Below are 20,782 nucleotides of genomic sequence, written 5' to 3' on the forward strand. Positions count from 1 at the left end.
CTTGAGATGCAGAGAATACACAGAAAAACTTGCCTTTTCTACCCCACTTTCTTTGATGGGCTCACACAAGTTTTGTAACAACAGCTGATGGTATGGCACTACCCAACCTCCAATTAAACAGTGGTGAATTGAAAACACAACTGTAGACTTTGAAAATGGTGCTGAGCTTGGTAAGTGGATTTACAGTAAAATGCCTGTGGTGAGATGTTAAAGAACACAGGTACTGAGGTCACTAAGTACCATTAAAACCCTACAACGGGTTGGTTTGGGTTGGAAAGACCTTAAAGATCATCTAGATCCCACCATGGGCTGGTACCACATGCCGGTTCCAAAGACATCACCACACATGTGAGGACAAATTGCTACACTGAAACAACAGAACCCACTTCCCACTTCAAGAATGAAGAGCAAGGGTCACTTTCTGTAAGGCTTTCACATGCAAAAGTAAAGAAAGAACATCCTTTTTTTATATCTTGAACATGTAATACAGAGCTAGCTTCAGAAGCTTAAGCCCAACGAAGAACACCAAGGGGCGGCTCTCCCCAGACTAACAGTATTTTGATGCTTTCAGCAAGGAGAGCATCAAGGAAACATACTGAGGGATTTTCTGTCTTTTCAAAGGACAACCTGCCAGTTGGAATAAATGACCAATGGAAGGTCCCATCTGACTGAAGTATTCTGTTCTAGTCTATTCTAGCATACCTTACATTTCCATCACCTGGATGTGCCATTCTCCTGTCTCATCACTCAGAATCAGAAGGTTCTTCTGGAGCTTTTCAATTGATCCTATTTCTAACTTCTTTCCAAACATCACAGCTCCAAACCCCAACAACAGCCCTTCTGATATGTACTATCATAGCGAAGACATGCGATGTGCATTTTGCAAGATCTGTGTTAGGTGGACAAGTCTCAGCACAAACTGTTGCATATCTACAAAGACAATGTTTCTCTGCCACAAAAATTCAGCATGCGCTTTTACTCCCTGTTTCCCAAGATCTAACCATCTGTTTATCCTTCCATAACCCTACTACTTGTGCCACAGCTGCTTAGCTTCTTAAATTTCTGGTTAGGGAATATCTTGAAAGTTTCCTGAGGAAATTTGAGAAATCAATAAGAGAATTTTTACTGATGTTATTCTACATGTGCAGGGACACATGATGTCATACAGCCAGAATGAAATTTAATAATGGAATTATTCAAAAGGCTGATCTAAAATTTGAAAGCAAAAATATCCCACATATCCCACATCCCAAGTCAAAGTAATCTGCTTTACCAGGTTCTTTTCATAGCTGCTTTGCCTTCATGACACATACTTCAGAAGCTTAAAAATTCATCTAATTTTTTTAACTTCTCAGGATACAAGAACAACAAAATCAATGTCAAAAAACTGCATCTAAAGCTTTCAGATGCATCAAAGAACCAAAATTACAAGCGACAATGCTGAAGACTGACAGAATGGAAAGAAGCTTTTAGTTAGGATTCAATTTCCTGAAAATTAAAGTGCAACTATCAAAGGGGTAGCAGTATTAAAATGAAGGTTGAAAACTGTCAATTTTTGATAGAAAGATTACTTTTAAAGTGTTAGAAACTAGTCAGATATTTTTAAATCAAATAAGAGCACATTAACAGCTTAAATGTTCAGGTTTACATGGGTAGATGCACACTAAATTACAAAGAGAAAAGTTCTTAAGAAAAAGCAGCTTGCATCTTACAGAGAGGAAGAGCCTGTCATCACAAACAAAATTCCATAAATTAAAAAGCCATGTAATTAGAATTATAATGTAAAGAAACATTCTACTTAAGTCAGGTAGGGTTAATTTACCTACTTAATGAACTAGTGCAAGGATTCGGAAATCTGCTCTCGCAACCAATCCATAGTGATCTAGGCACCATAAAAAAAGGCGGGGGGAAGGGGCAGTGATTTTCATTGTATTCTCAATTCCTTCTAAACCCATATCTTCTATATGAAGAAATTCTTCAGGAGAGGTAAAGTCTAGTGAATACATGCATATAGAGGAACTCTTTCCATTTCTTTCTTCTAGGTACCTTCTAGATCCACAGCAACACAACTTTTTGATTTACTCAAAGTCAACTAAAAAAGCACAGACAGCTGTTAGACCAGTACCTCTTGGGCAGAAGACAGAAATCAGTTCTTTGTGTCTCATTTCCTCCTTCACATGCAGAGTTTCAGAAAAAAAACCAACAAAAAACCCTAATGAAAACAAAAGCCCTCTCCTCATAACCACCAAAATACGGCTCCTGCCATCAGTATCAGGAATATAGACTTTCATTTACCACCAGCTGGTATGCAGGTTATCTTATTGACATGTGTGATCTAAGATGGAATTACTCCAGCCTAAATATCCACAAGGAAGACTGCAGCATTTTTCTTTCACTATGGGAGTTTCAAGATGTCAAGCCTGGGAAAGAGAGTCCAGATACCAAAATGTTTTATATTATTGCCTCAACTGACTCCAATCACATTTCAGACAATGGCTGGCCAGTGTTCAATGTCCACAGGCTAGTCCATCTAATGGGAAGATACTTGGCCAATGACTTCAGACTGAGTCACACTTTGACTTCCAGGGGATGGTAGGAAATTTACTGGGCCTAAGAAGGATTCTTTGACTGAACACCAGGTCCAGAGCAAGGAGGGAGAAAAGGACTGGGCATGACTTCCTTCCCAGTTTTCCTAAGAACTTCCTAGAATACGAAACTACTGAAAACATGTTACAGTACAGAATTATTTCAGGGCAAAGTGTAAACAGATCAAATGCAATGATGCCTGTAGACAGCCCACATGCTAAGAACTTTGCCAGATTGAAAAGGTAAGGTAGATACATTCCTAGAAATCTGTCTAAAACTCATATACAAAGGCATGACAGCAGGCTCTGATAAATCTTGAAATACTCAAAGAAAGTAGGAGAATATTTTGGGAAATATCACTAAAAAATGATGTTTCCTGTCCTTATATTCTTTCCGAGGCATTTATTGTGAGCTACTGTCAAAGACAGACTTTTGGGTAAGATGGAGCTGAGGTATTTCCAAAATTTAACATAAATATAGCACTGGAGATACCAGCACCTCAAACACCTCTCAAGTTCTTCTTTTTTATGTTAAGGGGAGCAAAGGCATGATTCATTTCTACTTGCAAAAGCTCAAGACTGAGCTGTTGTCTCTGTACTGGCTTCCATTATCAAAGAATAGTTGTCACTCACAGTAGGGAGCAGGGCTTGAGTGGCACCACCACAATGTAGACCAATACCCTGAGATTGATGTAGACGACATCTTGGGAGAATTTAAGAATGCTATGCACATTATTAGAATAATGATGTGTTATCTGACCTACACAATGTACATTTAGCTGTTAGAACAAGTCAAGGAATCCACAAATCTTCCCTGGTTATCTACAAATCTCTGCAGACACCCATATGAGGCAATTGCTAGTTATAAACATTATGTAGACAAAGTCACATAAACAGACCCCATCGACTACTCCAAGATAAATGGGAACTCCTCTTGAACATACCCCCTGTAAACCTGGTTGTTCTCAATATGGATGATTTGCAGTTATATTTTCTACAACTGACTATTAAAAGACTCAGATTTTACTTAGGCTGAAGTCATTCCTCAGGTATGAGCTGGGGATTGGCTCACTTTAAAGAAAAGTATCATTCTCCTACTCAATAAGGACAAGTGCCCAGAAAACAAAAGAGCAGATGTCAGATATTCCAGGCTCTAGACAGCAAAATTTGAGACCTAATCCTGATCTCAGCTCAAGACAACTGAGTTCAATTTTCTCAACTAACATTCTGTATAGTGAGGACTAACCCTTGATAATAGCAAACACACAAAGAATCATCCTTCACAAGACAGCAGTTTCTTTCAAACTTCGTAGTATAATAGGATCACAGATGCCAAATTACAACATTTCACGTTACCTCATAAGGATGTATTTCATAAACCAGGATAACCCTATATAACCTGGGATCACAGCTTCACCAATGGTACAGCGACACCACATCTAGGCAATTACCACAAACCAATGGCTTGTATAAATAGCACAACACATTCAAGAGATAAAGCAGCTCAAGAACAAGGAACCCTATGCTGTGAAAATCCCAAGCCTTCTGAAGTAGCTGCTTACACCCTCTACACTCCTGCTTACGTGCAGCAGGGATGCAACTTATCTTTCTGAAGAATCTCAGGCTTGGGGAGAATGGACATGAGCAAGTACCCACTAATCATCTCAAGGTACAGATGTAGTCAGTGGACACATTTTTCTCTGAAGTCTTTTTCTGATTATACTACAACATTCCCTGTTATTATTCTTTCTTACATCTAAATCTTTTATTCTTTGCTTCACAATGATCCAACATGAAACAGGCTGGCTTGATACTGAACCTATATAATATTAATCTACAGTCTGGCTGTTAAGGCATTCTCTTGTAAAGTGAAGTAGTATGCTTCCATAGCTAGTAACTTTCTGAATTTGGTTTCCCACTTCCCTGTCCCTTTTTTTAGTCTATAATCAAAAATGTGGCTAGGTCATCTATAGCTTTTTCTAAGTTACATTAAATAAAATTCAGGACTCTCCTGTGTAAAACAACTCCTTTGTTTCTGCTCCAGAGATAGAATTTTGGACTTGTAAAATTTATAGCCACTGCACTATTTTACATTAACTGTATGGGCACTATACACCAAATCATAAATTATTTTAAAGACTTATTGCATAGTAGGTCATATTTAGTATATGCAAATGCCTCCCAAAATATTCCCAATAAGAAGTACCCTTGCTAGTTGTTATGAAAAGGTAAGCCCTCTTTATGAGACTATATTTGGTCTTGTGCATTTTATAAGTTTGTATACAAAAAGCTCAGTATTACAAACAGTATTTCCTTTTTTATAATCTAAGAAGAATTGGATTATATTTAGCTTGTTTTTACTCAGCATGCAGCAGGTAAATTGCAATTCTTTTTAAATCTTTCAAGAACTTTAAGAAACACAGCCCACATATACAATGTAAATTCTTTACATAAAGTCCTGAACACAATCTGTCAAAATACATCAGTATGAAGAAACTTACATTCATTTGGTTGTGACCTATAATTTTTCAGGATGACAGCCTGGGCGTGTGAGGTATTTAAAAAGATCACAAATTCCCCTCTTCGGATTTAGCATTTAACTTGTGCTTGACATCTGCTAATATTTATGATCTTCATTATTACCTATGTATGTATCCTGTACTCATACTTTAAACAGGTGGGATACATTTAAGAATAGCAATGTTCCAAACATCCAATACTTACAAATTCATAGGACTTATAGTAAGACTGACTTTCAATGAACCCCAAAACAAAATATGTCTTTCTGCCTATGCAACATATGTTATGTATCGGCTTTTACAATTTCTTGTAAAAGCAGCACACGACAACAATTCACTTCAGATTTATCCTTCTCTCAGCTACCCTCTTTTACAGAGAACTTTCAGCACCAGGCTATTGGATTAACTAACTTTATCAGCAATAGCAGGGTAATCCACTACTGGTACTTTATTTTTCAGGATCCTTGGGACAAAAACCGAGGAACGAGGACTATACTGGAGAAGCCCTTCTGATGGTGGCACATTTCCAGTGAGCAGATATCCAAAGGACCAAACAGCCTACTTCCTGTCACAGTGGCAAATGTAATCTCATGCCAAGGCAGAATTTATTAATCTTCAGAAAAAAATACTGACTGGCACTGGACAGCCTTGACAGAATGATCGACAGCCTTTTCCTACTGGCCCACAAAGAACTTTAGGAAGAGCTCAGGAGTAGGGCTAATGACTTATTTTTGAGAGCAGCAGCACACTCCAAACTACCTGGAGTAGCACACAGAAAGTCTACAGTGAATATAGAGTAAGCCTAATATTTCCAGCCTGGGGAAAAAATAATTTTTAAATATTACTTTTAAGATTTTATTTTCAGCAATATAAGGGGGAAATTAAGGCCCAAGAAGTTTGGTAAATGCTCTCCTCTTGTCCAGTTACTGTGACCTTGTTTGTTACTTACAAAGGAAAACAAAGATATGGTATTTTGGTTTGAACTGCCTGCTAGGATTGCTTTTGATTAGTAAATTAAATGCAAGGTCAAGCTGCTTTAGCAACAAGGAAATTTGATAAGGTGCTCCCATGATTGTGTTACAAAAACACGATGACCTCAATGTTACTATGAACTCAGGATTAATGAAAATGTGAAAAAGTGATTTTTGTAGCCAGGAAATATTACATAATCAGAATGTAACAACAAGTCTAGCTGAGAAGTAAATATGCAGATGTAATACTGAAAAAGTGTATGTGTACAGATTTTTATGTATACACATAACAAAGTTGGGGTGTTCCTTAAAGTTTCTTCTGAGGTAATGTTTACTTATCTTACAAAATGGAAACAAGACAATAGGAGCGCCTCATGATAAAACAGAAAGGCTTTTATTTGAGTTATAAAAATGTTCATTCTGCCATCTATCTGCTAAGGTAAGCCTGAGAATTCTCATTAAAATTTCAGCATGGCTGGTCATAAAAAAAAAAGTAGGAATAGTTAAAAAAAAGATAATTGGATTCTTACGTGATTGCATTATAGTCTGACACCTCTAAGTAAGGCTATACCTTCTGCCACTGAACAAAAGGTTACCTGGATGGGATGTGTTGCCTGTCACTAAGTAAGCGATGAGATTTATTCATTTGGAAAGTTGGGCCCTATTTAGTCTGTTATTTACAGAAGTTAGAACATTATGATTTTATTATAAAATTAGACAAATAAGTGGAGTACCACTTCTCACTTACACATTACTCTAGCTACATAAAATGTGTATTAAATTTGCTTTTAAAATGTAAGGCAAATATCCTGAGGCACTCCTAATGGCACAAAATGGTGTTGTTACTTCCAGAGACAAAACTGAGCTATTCAAGAACAGTAAGTCACCAGTACCATAGCTTTAATTATATTTGTTTAATGCTGTGACGAAGCACAAGTGAGTAAAATGTTCTCTTTGTCTGTTCAGACACTTCTGTACTGGCAAAAGTCCAAAGATGTCTTAGAAGGACAGATAATCATTCAAAAATGATGATGGAGATCACATACAACTAGAACTATCAAACTCGTGAAAACAAATCTAGTTTCTTCTGACAAAAGTGATGAGAAAGACGATGTGCACTAACAACACTAGTGACTTCTCAGGAAGCTGAAGCTCAAGAAAACTCATATTGATAATGTTTCCCCTGTATTTCACTTTAAACTAATCTGTCATGATCTCCTGGAACTGCTTATAGACAAATCTTCCACTAGGTTAATCAAAACTTTCTCTTTTCTTTTTCCTTCCATTTCCCAGAGCTCACTCTGGAATTTTGCTGTGCAATGAGGCCAGACAGCTTTTCACTGGACTTTCAAAATTCAGTTGGTTTATGCTCAGGAAGAAAGGAAGAGTCATCTATACTAAAGAGAAGTGATAAAATGGCTTTATAGGAGGTAAGAGACATAAAGACATAGGGACGACATGCAAAAAAGAAATCAAGAAATACGACAAGAGAAGCAAACAAAATAAAAGTGACTGAGAAAGGGTGGAGACAACAAAAAACAATCTGCAGCAGTAAAGAATAGAACAGAGAGCAACAGGAGTGTCCCATCAAAAAATAGCCTGATGTTCACTATTTCATTGGATAGATGGAATGTACCAATTGTTGTAAGCTTAGAGAAATTTTCCAGTTTCGTTAAGAGCTGAAGGAGTTTGGAACAGAAGCTAGTTCATTTACACAATTCTATAATGAGTAGAAACAATTGCTGAAATTTCAACACAGCTTACCAAAACTCAATAGAGCCACCTCAAAACTGGAAAGTAATGACTTTGTAAGTCATTATTGTAAGTGAAAAACTGTCTTGCTTATAACAAATCAGACTTAGCACTTAAGTATTAACCAGAAGTATCACCAAAACTATTTAATTTCTCAACCAAACAGTGCATATTATAAGACTCAACTACTGTGAAACAAAAGTTATTATTTTGTTAAGTTTGTAGCAGTAAACTACAAACTCACTTGTGTCCACCTACAGGAAATGAAATCCTGTTATTCCCTGGACACAAAAGCATTTCAACATTTTCTGCTGGATAAGCATCTGAAAACTTTGTAATGTTCATAAGTATTGTACATGCAATTTTCATACAGAACCATAATAACTCAATTAAACACTTGATCCTCATAGATGATTTTTAAACATTATTTCTAATGAAATACTAAATAGTGCAGGAAAAGGAAAGTTGAACTTTTCCATTTTTAGCTGCTCTACTAACAATTTAAAATCTAGTTTTAGACCCTCTTACTAAACTTCTCACAACAATCCATGCATTTCTCAGCCCAAGGAAGTTCTTAAATATAAATTATCAGAACAGAGAACATATCAGATGAAAGTTTGAACTATATTGGCAAATACATATGCTTAGTTGTTTAATTAGTTCTTGTGATTTCATAAACTCTTTGAAGATTTCTCTTCAAATAAAGTCATGTGTATTAGTGCCCTGGTGTCATCCACTAAAACTTTCAGTAACAATAAGTAAAGAGGGTGCACACATCTTTCCACAGTGCTGTGCTTGCTGCATCTAACAATCATTGGCAGCACAGTCACAGCCATTTCCACTTTAGATGCCGGAACTCAGATTCCTGCATATATCTGCATGTTCCTAGGCAGACAGCAATCCCTACTTACCAATATGATCATCTCCAACTGGCTACTGCATGATCTAACTCTTTTTGGCATGTACTGGTGTCCAAAGCCAGGCTGGATGGGACTTGGAGAAGTATAGTGCAGTGGAAGGTGTCCCTGCCTGTGGCAGGGGGTTGGAACTGGGTGATCTTTAAGATCTCTTCCAACTCAAACAATTTTATGATTCCGTTCTGTGATATACAGACCTCCTCCCATCTTGCAGGAGACTTACTTCACATACTGTAAGAGTATGCCATTTCCCAGAACTGTCACCAGAAAATTGTTATGATTTTAATACCCATTATAAGTAGAGAAATGAACTTGCTTTGAGTACCTTTCAGACACCTTTTCATTGGTTTTCATGCTATCATTAACATATAGTTTCAGTTAAAGATTCTCATTTGTTCCTGTCAACTGATCCTAAAGAATAATGATCTGGTGTAAGGTTTTTTTACAGGGGGAAAAAAAAAGAGATAATATTTCCTTCCCATTCAAATCACTCTGCTTCAAGAGTCTTTTATGACAATTGAAGATAGCACCAGTTGTCCCTGTTCCTGCAGGAGCAACTGGTTTCTTGTGACAAAGCCTGGAGCATGACAGTTTTATCTCATGACTTTTTTTCCATCAAAGACCTAGATTGTGAAAAAGTGTAATTCATGTACTTGATACCAAATGAGTTTACATCTAAAATTAACAAGAAGAAAAGAAATACCAGCATCTCCTTTAGAATAATGTCTGTAATTATAAGCTATTCAAAAGGATGAACAGAAAGACGGAATTAATTTTCCAGACTTTTCCAAAGTCAACTATCAGAAGATTTATATCAGCATTGGGCTACTTCTAGGTGATGTCTGTTGCAGCTGACTGAAGAGACAGTTTGTTGCTACAACCAACTTCAGTCAAGCTATTTATTGTCAGGTATGCATTTGCTTCTCTCTTCACAATTCACAATAAAGTAGAAAAAGTATGATTGTGGATGGTTTTAAACTTACTGCTTTCATGAAGGCATTGTATTTGCAGAATGCTGCCACAACTCAGTAAGAGATGGAAAAAAATCACATAGTAGTTCAACCTGCCAAGACAAATTCAAGTGCCAAGAAGTAATCTTGTGCTAACTAGTAAATCTATACTAACTTCTTAAGAATATTTTGCCACATGAATAAGGAAAAAATTGCCTGGAAAAATAAGCGAATTGTAGACATTGCTGTTAGGTAAGTGTGCAGTGAACTCAACCAAAAGTGTATTCCCATAGCTCAACTAAATGTTCCAAAACCTTATGGAGCTGAAATTAAAATAAAAACAGGATTTTTTTACGTGCAGCCATAAAAATTATTTTAGTCTAGTCACTTCTGCTGCTAATTATGATTTTCTGCACAGTCTGCAAAAAGACTCCTTGAGTCCATGCTCATCATTTACACAGTGGGCTGACAGTTGCAGTAGTCATGGGAAAGAGACTGACCCTGATCAGAGATTATACCTGAAAATGACAGTACAATCAATAAACCCTAATGATACGTAGATGAGAAGCAGATTTTACAGATGGCCTCAACTCTTGGATATTTGCATGAGGGGCTGATTTCTGGATAGGCATGGACCTTGAGGTAAGCCTGTCAGCCAAGAGCGGATGCAGCAAACATCGGCAGGAAAAATGGCAAAAGTTTTTGCACTTGCTCACCAGCTTGATGATAGGACTAAAGAAACTATATGAATCAGCATGAATGTCCAACATTTATTATCTGCCAGTGTACTGTCTTCAATCAGTGTTGCATTCACCACAGATAAAGGTCTGCCATGCTCAAAGACATATGTGCAGACACGGGTGCCAACTGTACGAGCAACCTGAGACAAGAATTCACTGGCATGCCTTGGTGCACTTGCATTTTTTGTTGGAATGGAAGACTGAATGTATTTGTTATTAGCATATTTTTGGACTCAGCTGAGCAAACAAAAACAATGGATGCTTAATTTGGGTTACTGATTCAACTGGCTTCAAGTTAACCTACCATTTAAACACAAAACAAACAAACAAACAAAAAAATCAAAACAAAAAACCAACCAAATAAACAAAAATAAACAAAAAATAAAACAAACCAAAAAACCCCCAAAAATATCTGAATATAGCTCCTGACAAAAATTCCCATAATTAACACATAATTTCTAAATATTCCAAGAAATTCAGTATGTGTAGTGTATGAGACATTGTATAACAGCAAAAATCCCAAGAAAAAGTATTAAGACATGTCAGAGAGATTACCACAAAACACTACCCAAACTGAGAAGAGTTTGGCAATCATTAAGTTTAACTAGTAGATAAGAGACACCCAGCACCATACTTAAAAAGGGAGGGATGCTTCCTTTTAGCACAGATATTTGTCTCAGATTTAAGATTAACCTTCACTTATGGGAATAAGAAAGCAATGACAGTGAAAATTTCCTTACAATCTTCCTTACTTCCTTTATTACTCAAACCCTAGTGCTTAAAAAAAATACAAGCAATTCCTATTCTTGGCAAATCTCTAAATAGGATTAGGAAGGCAAGCAACAAGCTGGACAAGGAGCAGAATCATACATATATCCTAATTATACAGTATTAAGAACCCAATAACCCATGTTGATGGGTTACTGCACACACTTCAGAAGTAGCATAATGAGTTCCCCTAAAAAGGCAGGCCTGATGAGACTGCTATATTGTTCCAAGCTATCAATCAAATGTGCTGTTAAGAAGACAGCATATGCTAACAAAAGGGTTTTATTAAAGAAGATAAAAAATACCTTTTCCCATAAATGCATATAGTTTCCTTGAAGCCCTGTTAATTTGGTTGGAGGAGAGGCACACATTTTCTCTGCTGATCTAAGTAAAGCTGACTTTGCCTTTCCACTGAGAAGCTAGAATTCAAAGTTTCAGTCTCTTCAGGTCTAGTGAATCCTAAAAATGCAATGCTCAAATGTAACATGAAACCAACTGTACTCCTTAAAATGCAGTATTTTTAGTTGCATTTGCAATTTCTTAATGTATTCCCTTGCAATAGAATTGATAAAGACCTGTGCAACACTGTAATATTGCTGTAGCTTTCAAAGCTATGTCGAGGTGCATCAAGAATTGCAACTTGTCTGCAATGCTTAACCTGAAATAATCCTTTGGAACAGAGAAAGTCCTTAGTTATACCTTGGGTCCATTGTTGCAAAACTTGACTAAAAATTCATGGTAATTTCACCCTTGAAAAAGCCATGTTGAGTGAGTGTACTTATCCTCCAAAGCACAATTATTTTTTTTTCCCTTTTTAAAGTGGTATTTAGACCAAGTACTATCAGAACTTAACATGGCTTAAGTTCAAAGGTGTAATAAGTGATTCAGGCCATACTGTTACTTTCTCTACAAGATTGAACAAGAAGAAAGCATTAAACATTCTGGAAATAAAACACCACAATTGACAAGATGATTTAATTAGACTACAGTAAAAGGCTCTCTGAAGACTCTGTCCTGGTGTCACTCACTAAAACTATGTCAGTAACAATAAGTAGATAGAGTGCACACATCTTCCCACAGCACTGTGCTTGCTGCATCTTGTAATTATATTGGCAGCACAGTCACAGCCATTTCCACATTAGTTGCTGGAACTCAGATTCCTGCATAAATCTGCACATTTCTCTACGCAGATCCCAATCCCTAACTATGAGTATAATTACCACTAATAACAGAGATTCCTATATGATCCCTAACTTTTTCTGGGACGTTCTAGCACCCACTTGGATGGGGCTTTTTACAATCTGGTATAGTAAGAGATGTTCCTGCACATGGCAGGGGGTTTGGAACTGGATTATCTTTAAGGTCCCTTCCAACCCAAGCCATTAGACAATTCTATTACTTCTGGGGGATCTTGTATTAGCCAGCGAGTAAACTAAGGGAAGAAGAAGAAGATCCCATTGCCTAAAGGCTTGGTAGCTCATCACATTCCTTACAAGACGCTGAGAAGACCTCTTGACTTCCTTCTAGACCCATGAAGAACACAGCTCATGCAACAACTAAAAGTCCTGAGAGAAGTGATTTGACCTTGCACTTCAGACATAAAAGTAACTCTGACCATTGCCAGGACACAGTAAACCGTTTACTAAAAGCTGAACCTTCTTCCTAAATAACAGAAGGCTTCAGGACCCAGTGTTGGTTTCGATAACAAGGAGGAGGCAGGATGTCTCTGGACTTCCACAATGGCTGCTATTGCAGTCTTTTTAAGACAGGTCACAATTTTTTTTCTCAAATTATCTGGGGAAGTTTGTTTTTGAGAATGGATGGAGAGATTCCAGTGAAATTTATTTAATCAGCCAGACCTTTTCATTTTTTTTCTCCTTCCTTGGTCGTTTAAGTGCTTCCAAGTTTTGAAGTCAGCACCAGAAAAAATCTGAGTCCTTTTTATTTATGTGAATATGCACCTCTATATGTAAAAAATATTGCTGTCTTCAAATTTCTGAGCAAAAATCTTCACAGCCTGAGAAAGTGCTACATCCAAGAAAATCAAGTCAGGGAACCAGTATCACGTAACCATTTTTCACATACAATATTTTTCTCAAATAATGTTGTACATTAGTTTACAATTCCTCATTAGCAAATAAATAATTGGTGAAAACTGACAGATAGTTACAGACAAAAATTCCTTATTTCAGAAATCAAATAAATTGCTGGCTTAGAATCAATATATATATGTTATTATGTCATTTTTAGATTAATGAACAGGGTTTTCAGTATACATTGTGCAATTTCTTCAATCTTGAGTTTCCCTCAAAACTCAAAAAGCAATCTACTTTTTCTGCAACATAGAAAAACATGTTTTTACAGTATCTTTGACAACAGCAAGGGTGTTCAATATACCAAATCCAGATTCCAGAGTGCTACTCTTAGAAAACAAATAGAAGTTATCTCTCCAGGTTTATACAGACAGGATATTATGAAGTTTTCAGAATTATTTATAGTAAATACATTCTCAGAATTATAGAATGCTTAATGCACAACCACAAGCAAGGAATTTATTTAGGTACTTCTGTATGACTCACATATATTGAAGTTTCCAAAAGTAATTCTTCAATTTCAGAGGGTGATACATGTAATGTGACTTGACAGCAATATTGACAAATATATTAATTTGGAACATCACAGTGAGTCAATTCAGTGAAGTGGAAAAAAAATAATTAGATGTTCAGAATCACTCTGTTAAACCTAAGACTCTACATATTTGTAGAAAACAGGAAAATATAACAACAAATTTCATATTATGGCAATTTCATTAAAGACTGTTAAGGTTTTCAATGCCATATGCCTCTAAAAGAAAATCAGTTTTCATAACACTATTTTAGTTTTTCTCTAATGTTTTCACAAATATGTACAAATGTGAAACTTGAATGACCCTTAGAAATTATTTAAAGCATAGTAGTCAATGAAACAGCTCAATAATTTGACATATTATTGCCCATTTCTTGGTAACTAAAGTTATTTACTACATATAATTGTCAAAAACTAAAAAGTAAAACTAGCACTTATGTTACCTTGTTAATTTTCATGAGGTTTGTGTATGGCATTTTAATTACAAATAGGACACATGATACAACTGCAAGGGACACTGCCCAGGAGTATTCTGAGCTGACATTCAGGATAAGGTATTTGGTCGCTCAGTAAAACAATTGTATTAAAAAGAATTTCTAAATTAAAAGGCACTTCCTTTCCTTTAAAGCTGTGATGTTTTGCAACAAAACCTTTCTTAAACAAATACACACTACTCCTGCTTTGGACTTCATAATAGTTTCTAAAAGACAATAATACCCATATTTACACACTGTTATAATACCTGTGGACTGAAACCCATTATATTAGTTAATTAAGAAACAGTTTACATTACCATATTAAGAGAAGGCTCCCCTATCTTTCCTGATACATATTAATCACTTTATTAATAAGAGAAGCAACAAAGTATAGTTTTTACATCTAAGCACGACATTAGGCCAAGGAGATCTAGAAGCCAGGACTAGAAATCTTGGTATATGGACTAAAACTCAGAATAATGATGTTAAACTGCAAACATGATCTAGGAGAAAATTAAGATGCAATTAAAGAATGTAAATAGTTAACTAAAAATAACCAAGTGGGAAAATACCGGATGAGGACCCACAGTGTGTAGTTACTCTGGTATTTTGATGGTTAGAGTTACCATGAGTAAAAATGATCAGAAATACCATATTCCTGCAGAAAAGACAACATGCTACCTTGAACTGAAGCTAATCTTTACAGTTTATTTGTTGGTAAGGCCACAGCTGTAATTTCCGCACAGAACATTCTCTACCTTTTGAATAAAGGAAGAAATTAGAGGAATTCAGCAGAAAATACAGAAAATATTAACTACCAGAGGTCTAAAAAAGGTGACAAAGAAAGCCAAAATTAAATAATCAGGAGTCTTTCAGTTGAGAGGAAACCAACACCCAGAATGTGCATGCAAAGTGAAAGCTCATTCTGCAGGAATATTACTTATTTGTAGTGACCAGAAAAAATCCTTTCCCTAAATCTAGTCCTGTCTTTTTACAGGTTTATCATATGTACTTCTCAGCACCTGCGAATTCAACTTGTAACTAAGACACAATTTTCTTTAGCCAGTATTTTCCACTTTTTATCAGTTTCTTGCTTCTGCAAAAACACTAAACACAGTTAACTTGTTTTACAATGGTATTATCTACTCCAAGCATACCAGATGGGTTTAACAACCAAGAAAAAAATTTTCTATTATGGCTCAAGAGATGCCTTTATATATAGCAGTACAAGGTCTGCAAACAGAACTATAATGAAAAAAGCTGTATATGCAACCACAGTTTTCAGGTAAAAGCAAATACCTCACCTGTTTCTTCATGTACACCTTTACCCAAAATCCTCGAGGTGTGTATTACCTTCAAAAGAGGTAACTTTGTTTTTAGAGCAAATGTTAGTACTAAAAAACCAAACAGACAAGCCCCCTACCAAACAAACAAAAAACCATCACAGCAAATAAAACCGCAAACCCTCAATTCCTTCTTTTTTTTCCTCTTTACCTAGCTTTCTACACTTCCATATCTTAATGGCATTTTTTATGCCTCCCCTTTGCCTCACCTGGCCATTTTCACTGCTTAAGATTTTGCACGCTGTAAAAGAACATTTGTTGGACACCCAGCCACATTTAAGCTTCTGACTTCTAACATGAGCTCAGGTTTTGATAGCAATTCCTACATACAATTTGGACATGTTATCAGAACAGATATCTTATTAGCAAACAAAGCATTTTGCTTCAGTATATTCTACGCATATTCTACCTCTGCACAGCTTAACTACCAGTACTTCTGAGTGAATTTAACTAAGATGCTGATATGAATAGAATTAATTCAAATATTTGGTTACAGAACTGAGCACTAAATCCATAGGCTTCTAAATATTAAAAGTATGCTAAAAATCCTAAGTTTGACCCAACGTCACTACATCAATTCATCCTTACAGCTTAGTTACATCCTAGCAGTGATTTTACAAGCAATATATTCACCTCCATATAAAAAAAAGACACGTTGAAAAGTTTGTCAGACAGTTCAGAATGACATCTCCTTTAATGCACTACACATGCTCACTCCAATGCAAACCAAGTTTTAACTGTCATGCTGTCAAGAAAAATGATAATTCCCTAGTCATATCTTATCTTTCCAAGGAAGTAAGAACTACAGAACATTCTACAATAGAAAATTGTATCATAGGTTTAATAAAACCTGCCGCTTGCATGAAAGCCCAGAGTTGTTGTATCTGAAGCTGCCAAATGAAAAAGAAAAAATAAAAAAAAACAACCAGTGAACAAAATGCAGAAGAGTGGGAAGTATTTCAAGTTTTCACATGTCTATTCTTCTATTTCGTCAGCCCTCTCTTAGCTTAATGCTATATAAAAGTCCATTAATAAAAGCCTGAGCACATGTAAAGAAGTCTTAGAGCTGCGTTGGGTCATTAACTGTGATAGACCTTCTTAACAGATATATCCATGAGCCCATTAGGAAAAGTCCTAACCTGAAAATCACCTTAAGTATGGTGCCGTATCAGTGTTCAAGCATTACCTGCAGCAACAGCTGTACACTGTGAAATCTAGGCTACTTTTGAATGCTCCCTAAATCTGGCTTCAAATTTGTTCTATTAAAAACCAACCAACCAACAAAACCCTCAAAACCAAGAAAATAAACCTCCAAACCAAAAAGCTACTTGTACTTTGATCTAATGAAGTTAGGTTCATTGCACTAAAGTTTTTCTTTTAGATTTTGCAACAAATATTGTGGAATTACCTCAGTATTTGACAATGTGTAAGTGAAACACGGAACTGCAGCTGATAGTTAAGGCAGACTGTCTCTGATTAACCAAGTGAGTTAGTGCAGAAAATTCTCTGTAAGGGGAAACTGCCTCATTTGAAATAGCTTGAATCCTTCCACTCCCAGTGCAGGTTGCAATGCACACATCTTTGTTCAGGTTGGGAGGAAAGGAGGCTTCCCAAGGTACAGGTTTTTTGATTAGTTATTTTTCCTTAAAGTGGTTCAATGTTGTTTTTTTTAGCTTTGTAGCAAAGGTACCTACAACCTCTGTGTGGAACGCTGCTCACTTTTGATTCCTTAAGCTACTTCAGAGGAACCAAGCAAACTACTTTAGTCTGTCCTTTATCTGAATTATGAGCAAAGGGGGAAGAAAATAATTGCAAAACATTTAAATTGGGATTTGATCTCCAACAGCGTTATGATGATTCACACATTTTACTCAAAGTTTCTGCTTAATCCACAAATGTTCAGTTAAAAAGCCCCAATGAAATGTAAATCAAAAGGATCAGCAGTTGCATTTACTCTTACGTCACACAACATAACAAACCTACTGAAGTCTCAGGCGTACTGCTGTGCGTCCCTTTCTGGTAAGACTTTGCAGTTTGTTTCTCCTAAACATACCTAAACTGACACAAGCGAGTAGGTAAATTTCATAGAAGAGTAAGATGCAGCCATCAAAGATGTCGACATTACACTTGCAGGAATACTTGATCCTACTCCTCTGCAACAAACCAGAGTGAAGAACAAGTTGAGCGAACTGCTGGCAGCACGGCTCCTGCCACCCGGGGAAAGCTGCGGCACCCACTGCCCGCGGCAAGCAGACAAGCTGCTTCCCCCTCGCCTCGCTCCCGTCCCGCGGTGATGCTCTCCCGCTTCTCCCTGCCCTCACTCCGCAGGAAACTTTCCGCGGGGCGCGGCACGGACGCTGACACGGGTGCCGAGCCGCCGGGGCCGCACTCGCAGCGCTGCGCGCCTCGCCCCGGCGGGGCGGCACAGCCTCGGGCACCGCGCCGGGTACCGGAGCACCCAGCGGGTCCTGCTGGACACCCCGATGTGCCACCCTATCCCGCCTCCCTGTCCTCCGCCCCCGGCCGGCGCCGGCAGAACAACTTTCCAGGGGACGCTTGCCCTTTCCCAGCACTGGAAGTGTCTCGGCTCGGGCCGGGCCGGCAGGGCTTACCTGATGTCCCCGCTCGGCTGCAGGGCAGGGCAGCGTCCCCGCGGTCCCCTTCATGCCCGAGGGGCTGCCTTGCCCTCGCACACGTCCTCATCCAGCTTCCTGCCCGCGGGCTGCGCCTCCTTCCCTCGCCCTGGCGGGGCGGGCGCCGCTCTCGCGGTCTCGCCGGCGCTGCAGGGAGGGAAGGAGGAACAGAGGGCGGGCGCCAGGAGGAGGAGGAGGAGAAGGAGAAGGCGAGCAGGGGCGGGAGACGAGCTGTGCCCTCCCTCTCTCCGCCCCGGCTGCCAACGAGCGGACGTAGAGCAGCCGCGGACGGACCGCGCTTCCCGGCTGCGGGAAGCATCCGGGCACCCCTCGCCCTCACTGCGCCGCGTCCCTGCCGGGCGTCCCCGGCTCTGGCGGGCAGGGCAGGGTTCGGTGGTGCCTCTGGAGGGCGCCCGGACCCCAAAGCTCTGCGCTTAATCGGAGCGGGCCGGCTCCAGGGCCGGTGGCTGGGTCGGGCCGGGCTGGGCCTGGCATCGTCGCGCCTCACCCGCTCTCGGCGATGGAGTTCGGGGCCGGCCTCAGGGTGGGACGGACGGACGGGCTGGGGAGGCTTCGGGATGCGTGGTAGGAGCCGTGGCAGGACAGATGTGGTGGAGAGCGCAAAAAGAGCTGGGAGGCCAATGCCGGAGGGGATCGTGAGAATAAGGTCTGCACAGTTCAGGAGAAGAAAAAGGAATCGGGGAAGAAAGGAGGGAAACTGAACGAGGCAGAGAAGGGTGGCGTGCGGATTGGGAACACGAATGATAAATGCATCTTTTCCTGATAAATTTTGCAGGATGGGAGGAGTGAATATCAATAGAAGAGTAGAAAGCAGTAGCAAAGGATTGTCGGGCAACTAAAGAGAAAACGTGTAATGTAAGTCGTCAAAGGCAGGTTTTGGGAAGGCGAAGAAACTAAGGAGATAAGGATTCAGAGGAAGCCAAAATTTTACTTGGCTTGGCAGGAAATACATGTGAAACTTAGATGATGGGTACAGAGAAGTTAGTGACCTTTTCCTAGAGGTTAAAAAATGAGTCACTGAGGTCACTGAGGAAGTGATTTTACCTTAGAAGGGATTTTAATTAGGGGAAATATTCTCAAGTGGAAGCATTGGAAAAGTAGGAAATAAGTACTGCAAGAATTGCAGGGTAAGAAGGAACTCTGAGATCAAAAGAACAATTCCCAGTCTGAAATATCTTGTGCGTCTGAGCAGAAGGCACAAAGTTCTTGTTTGAAATGAGTGGTAGTACTGCTTCTATATGGGATAGAAATCACCCTGTCCAGAAACTTCTTCTGTGAGAATTGTGCAGTATATCTCACCATTTTCTGGCAAATCGTGCCATCCCACATGGGTAGTGGAGCGTACTAAACTCACCTAAACTAAACTCACCTTTACAACCAGTGTAGCAAAGCAGACCCTGACCATACAGGAACTAGCAGTAAAAGCAGTATTCCCTACAGACTTGATATCATCCTAGTCCTTGGAGAGCTGAATTGAGCTTTAGCTTTTAGCCAGCCCAGTCTGAAGAATGTATGGGCATGCCGGTTCATTGCTTTTATTGTCTGGAATGTCTACTGCCTCTTGTGTTGAAAATTACTTGAGATATGATGGGATACAAACTAGGATACATGAAACTGGAGTAAAAATTACTGGGTGTGCACTGAAATGTGTTATTGAAGTATTTACTTTGGAAATGAGAGGAAAAAATGTTAAATATCAAATTTATATCTTCATTCAGAGGGTAATTTATTGTTGGAATAATGCCTTCTTTCATTGACCTCCTTCCTTTTTGGCCTACAACACTCTGAAGTAGTTCTTTGGGGTTTTTTAAAACCAGAATTTTATTCTGGTCTATTTTAACACCTTGAATCTCAGCTATTGTGAGATAACTGTAGTGAACTGCAGTAAATTTATGTCTGGCACAAGGCTTGCATTGTATGATGATTATAAGCAGAATATTGTAAGCACAGGCTAGTCAGGGTATAGATTTGATTTTTAAAAAAAAAGTATCCTAGCCTGCTTTGGGTAGGACTATGTAATCTGTATCTTTCCCTTTGGTTTTCTCTATTCATTTTGCTTCCTGCCCTTTATTGTGCAGAATCTTCATTCTTCTTGTGGCTTATCAATCCAACCACTGTAGTAATGTCTAAAACTAATTGTACATGTTGTGTGTATGTAGAAATTTTTATGGGAGTTGTTAACAGAGATCTAGCAAATGATCCTTTGACAGCCATCTCTTGCATAAAAATGGTATGCCAGTCTGGACTTCCAGGTACTGTTGTAGTATTGGAGAAAATAACAACGGTTAAAAATAAATGTTTAGCTGATTTTTCATAGGAGTTGAAAGTCCTCTGGAAGTTACCTGTGGAGCTGCTGCTCAGGACTGGTAGAAATCTAGTATATATGAAACAAGGTGAGATCAGCATTTTCATGTTATTTCTGAGCTTATTCATTTCTTTTTTTTTTTTTTTTTTTGGGTAGTCATTATGAAAATCTGTAGCT

At 38.4% G+C, this 20,782-nt stretch overlaps 1 protein-coding gene across 7 annotated transcripts in view; it reads right to left on the bottom strand.

Moving 5' to 3' along the window:
• SGCG (sarcoglycan gamma) overlaps positions 1–18,501 on the bottom strand; it is a 107,211-nt gene extending 88,710 nt beyond the window's left edge. For 2 of the 7 annotated variants that reach the window (XR_010440892.1, XM_064717330.1), the window contains exon 1: positions 18,259–18,499. The gene's annotated coding sequence lies outside the window, so the exon portion shown is untranslated. Of the gene's footprint in view, positions 1–17,699; positions 17,791–18,258 lie in introns of those variants that run through there. The other 5 variants (XM_064717363.1, XM_064717346.1, XM_064717373.1 and 2 more) reach the window with 3 other exon arrangements.
• Positions 18,502–20,782: the final 2,281 nt, after the last annotated feature.

This window comes from Zonotrichia leucophrys, chromosome 1 (assembly GCF_028769735.1).
Source record: "Zonotrichia leucophrys gambelii isolate GWCS_2022_RI chromosome 1, RI_Zleu_2.0, whole genome shotgun sequence".
NCBI classification, from domain to species: Eukaryota; Metazoa; Chordata; class Aves; order Passeriformes; family Passerellidae; genus Zonotrichia; species Zonotrichia leucophrys.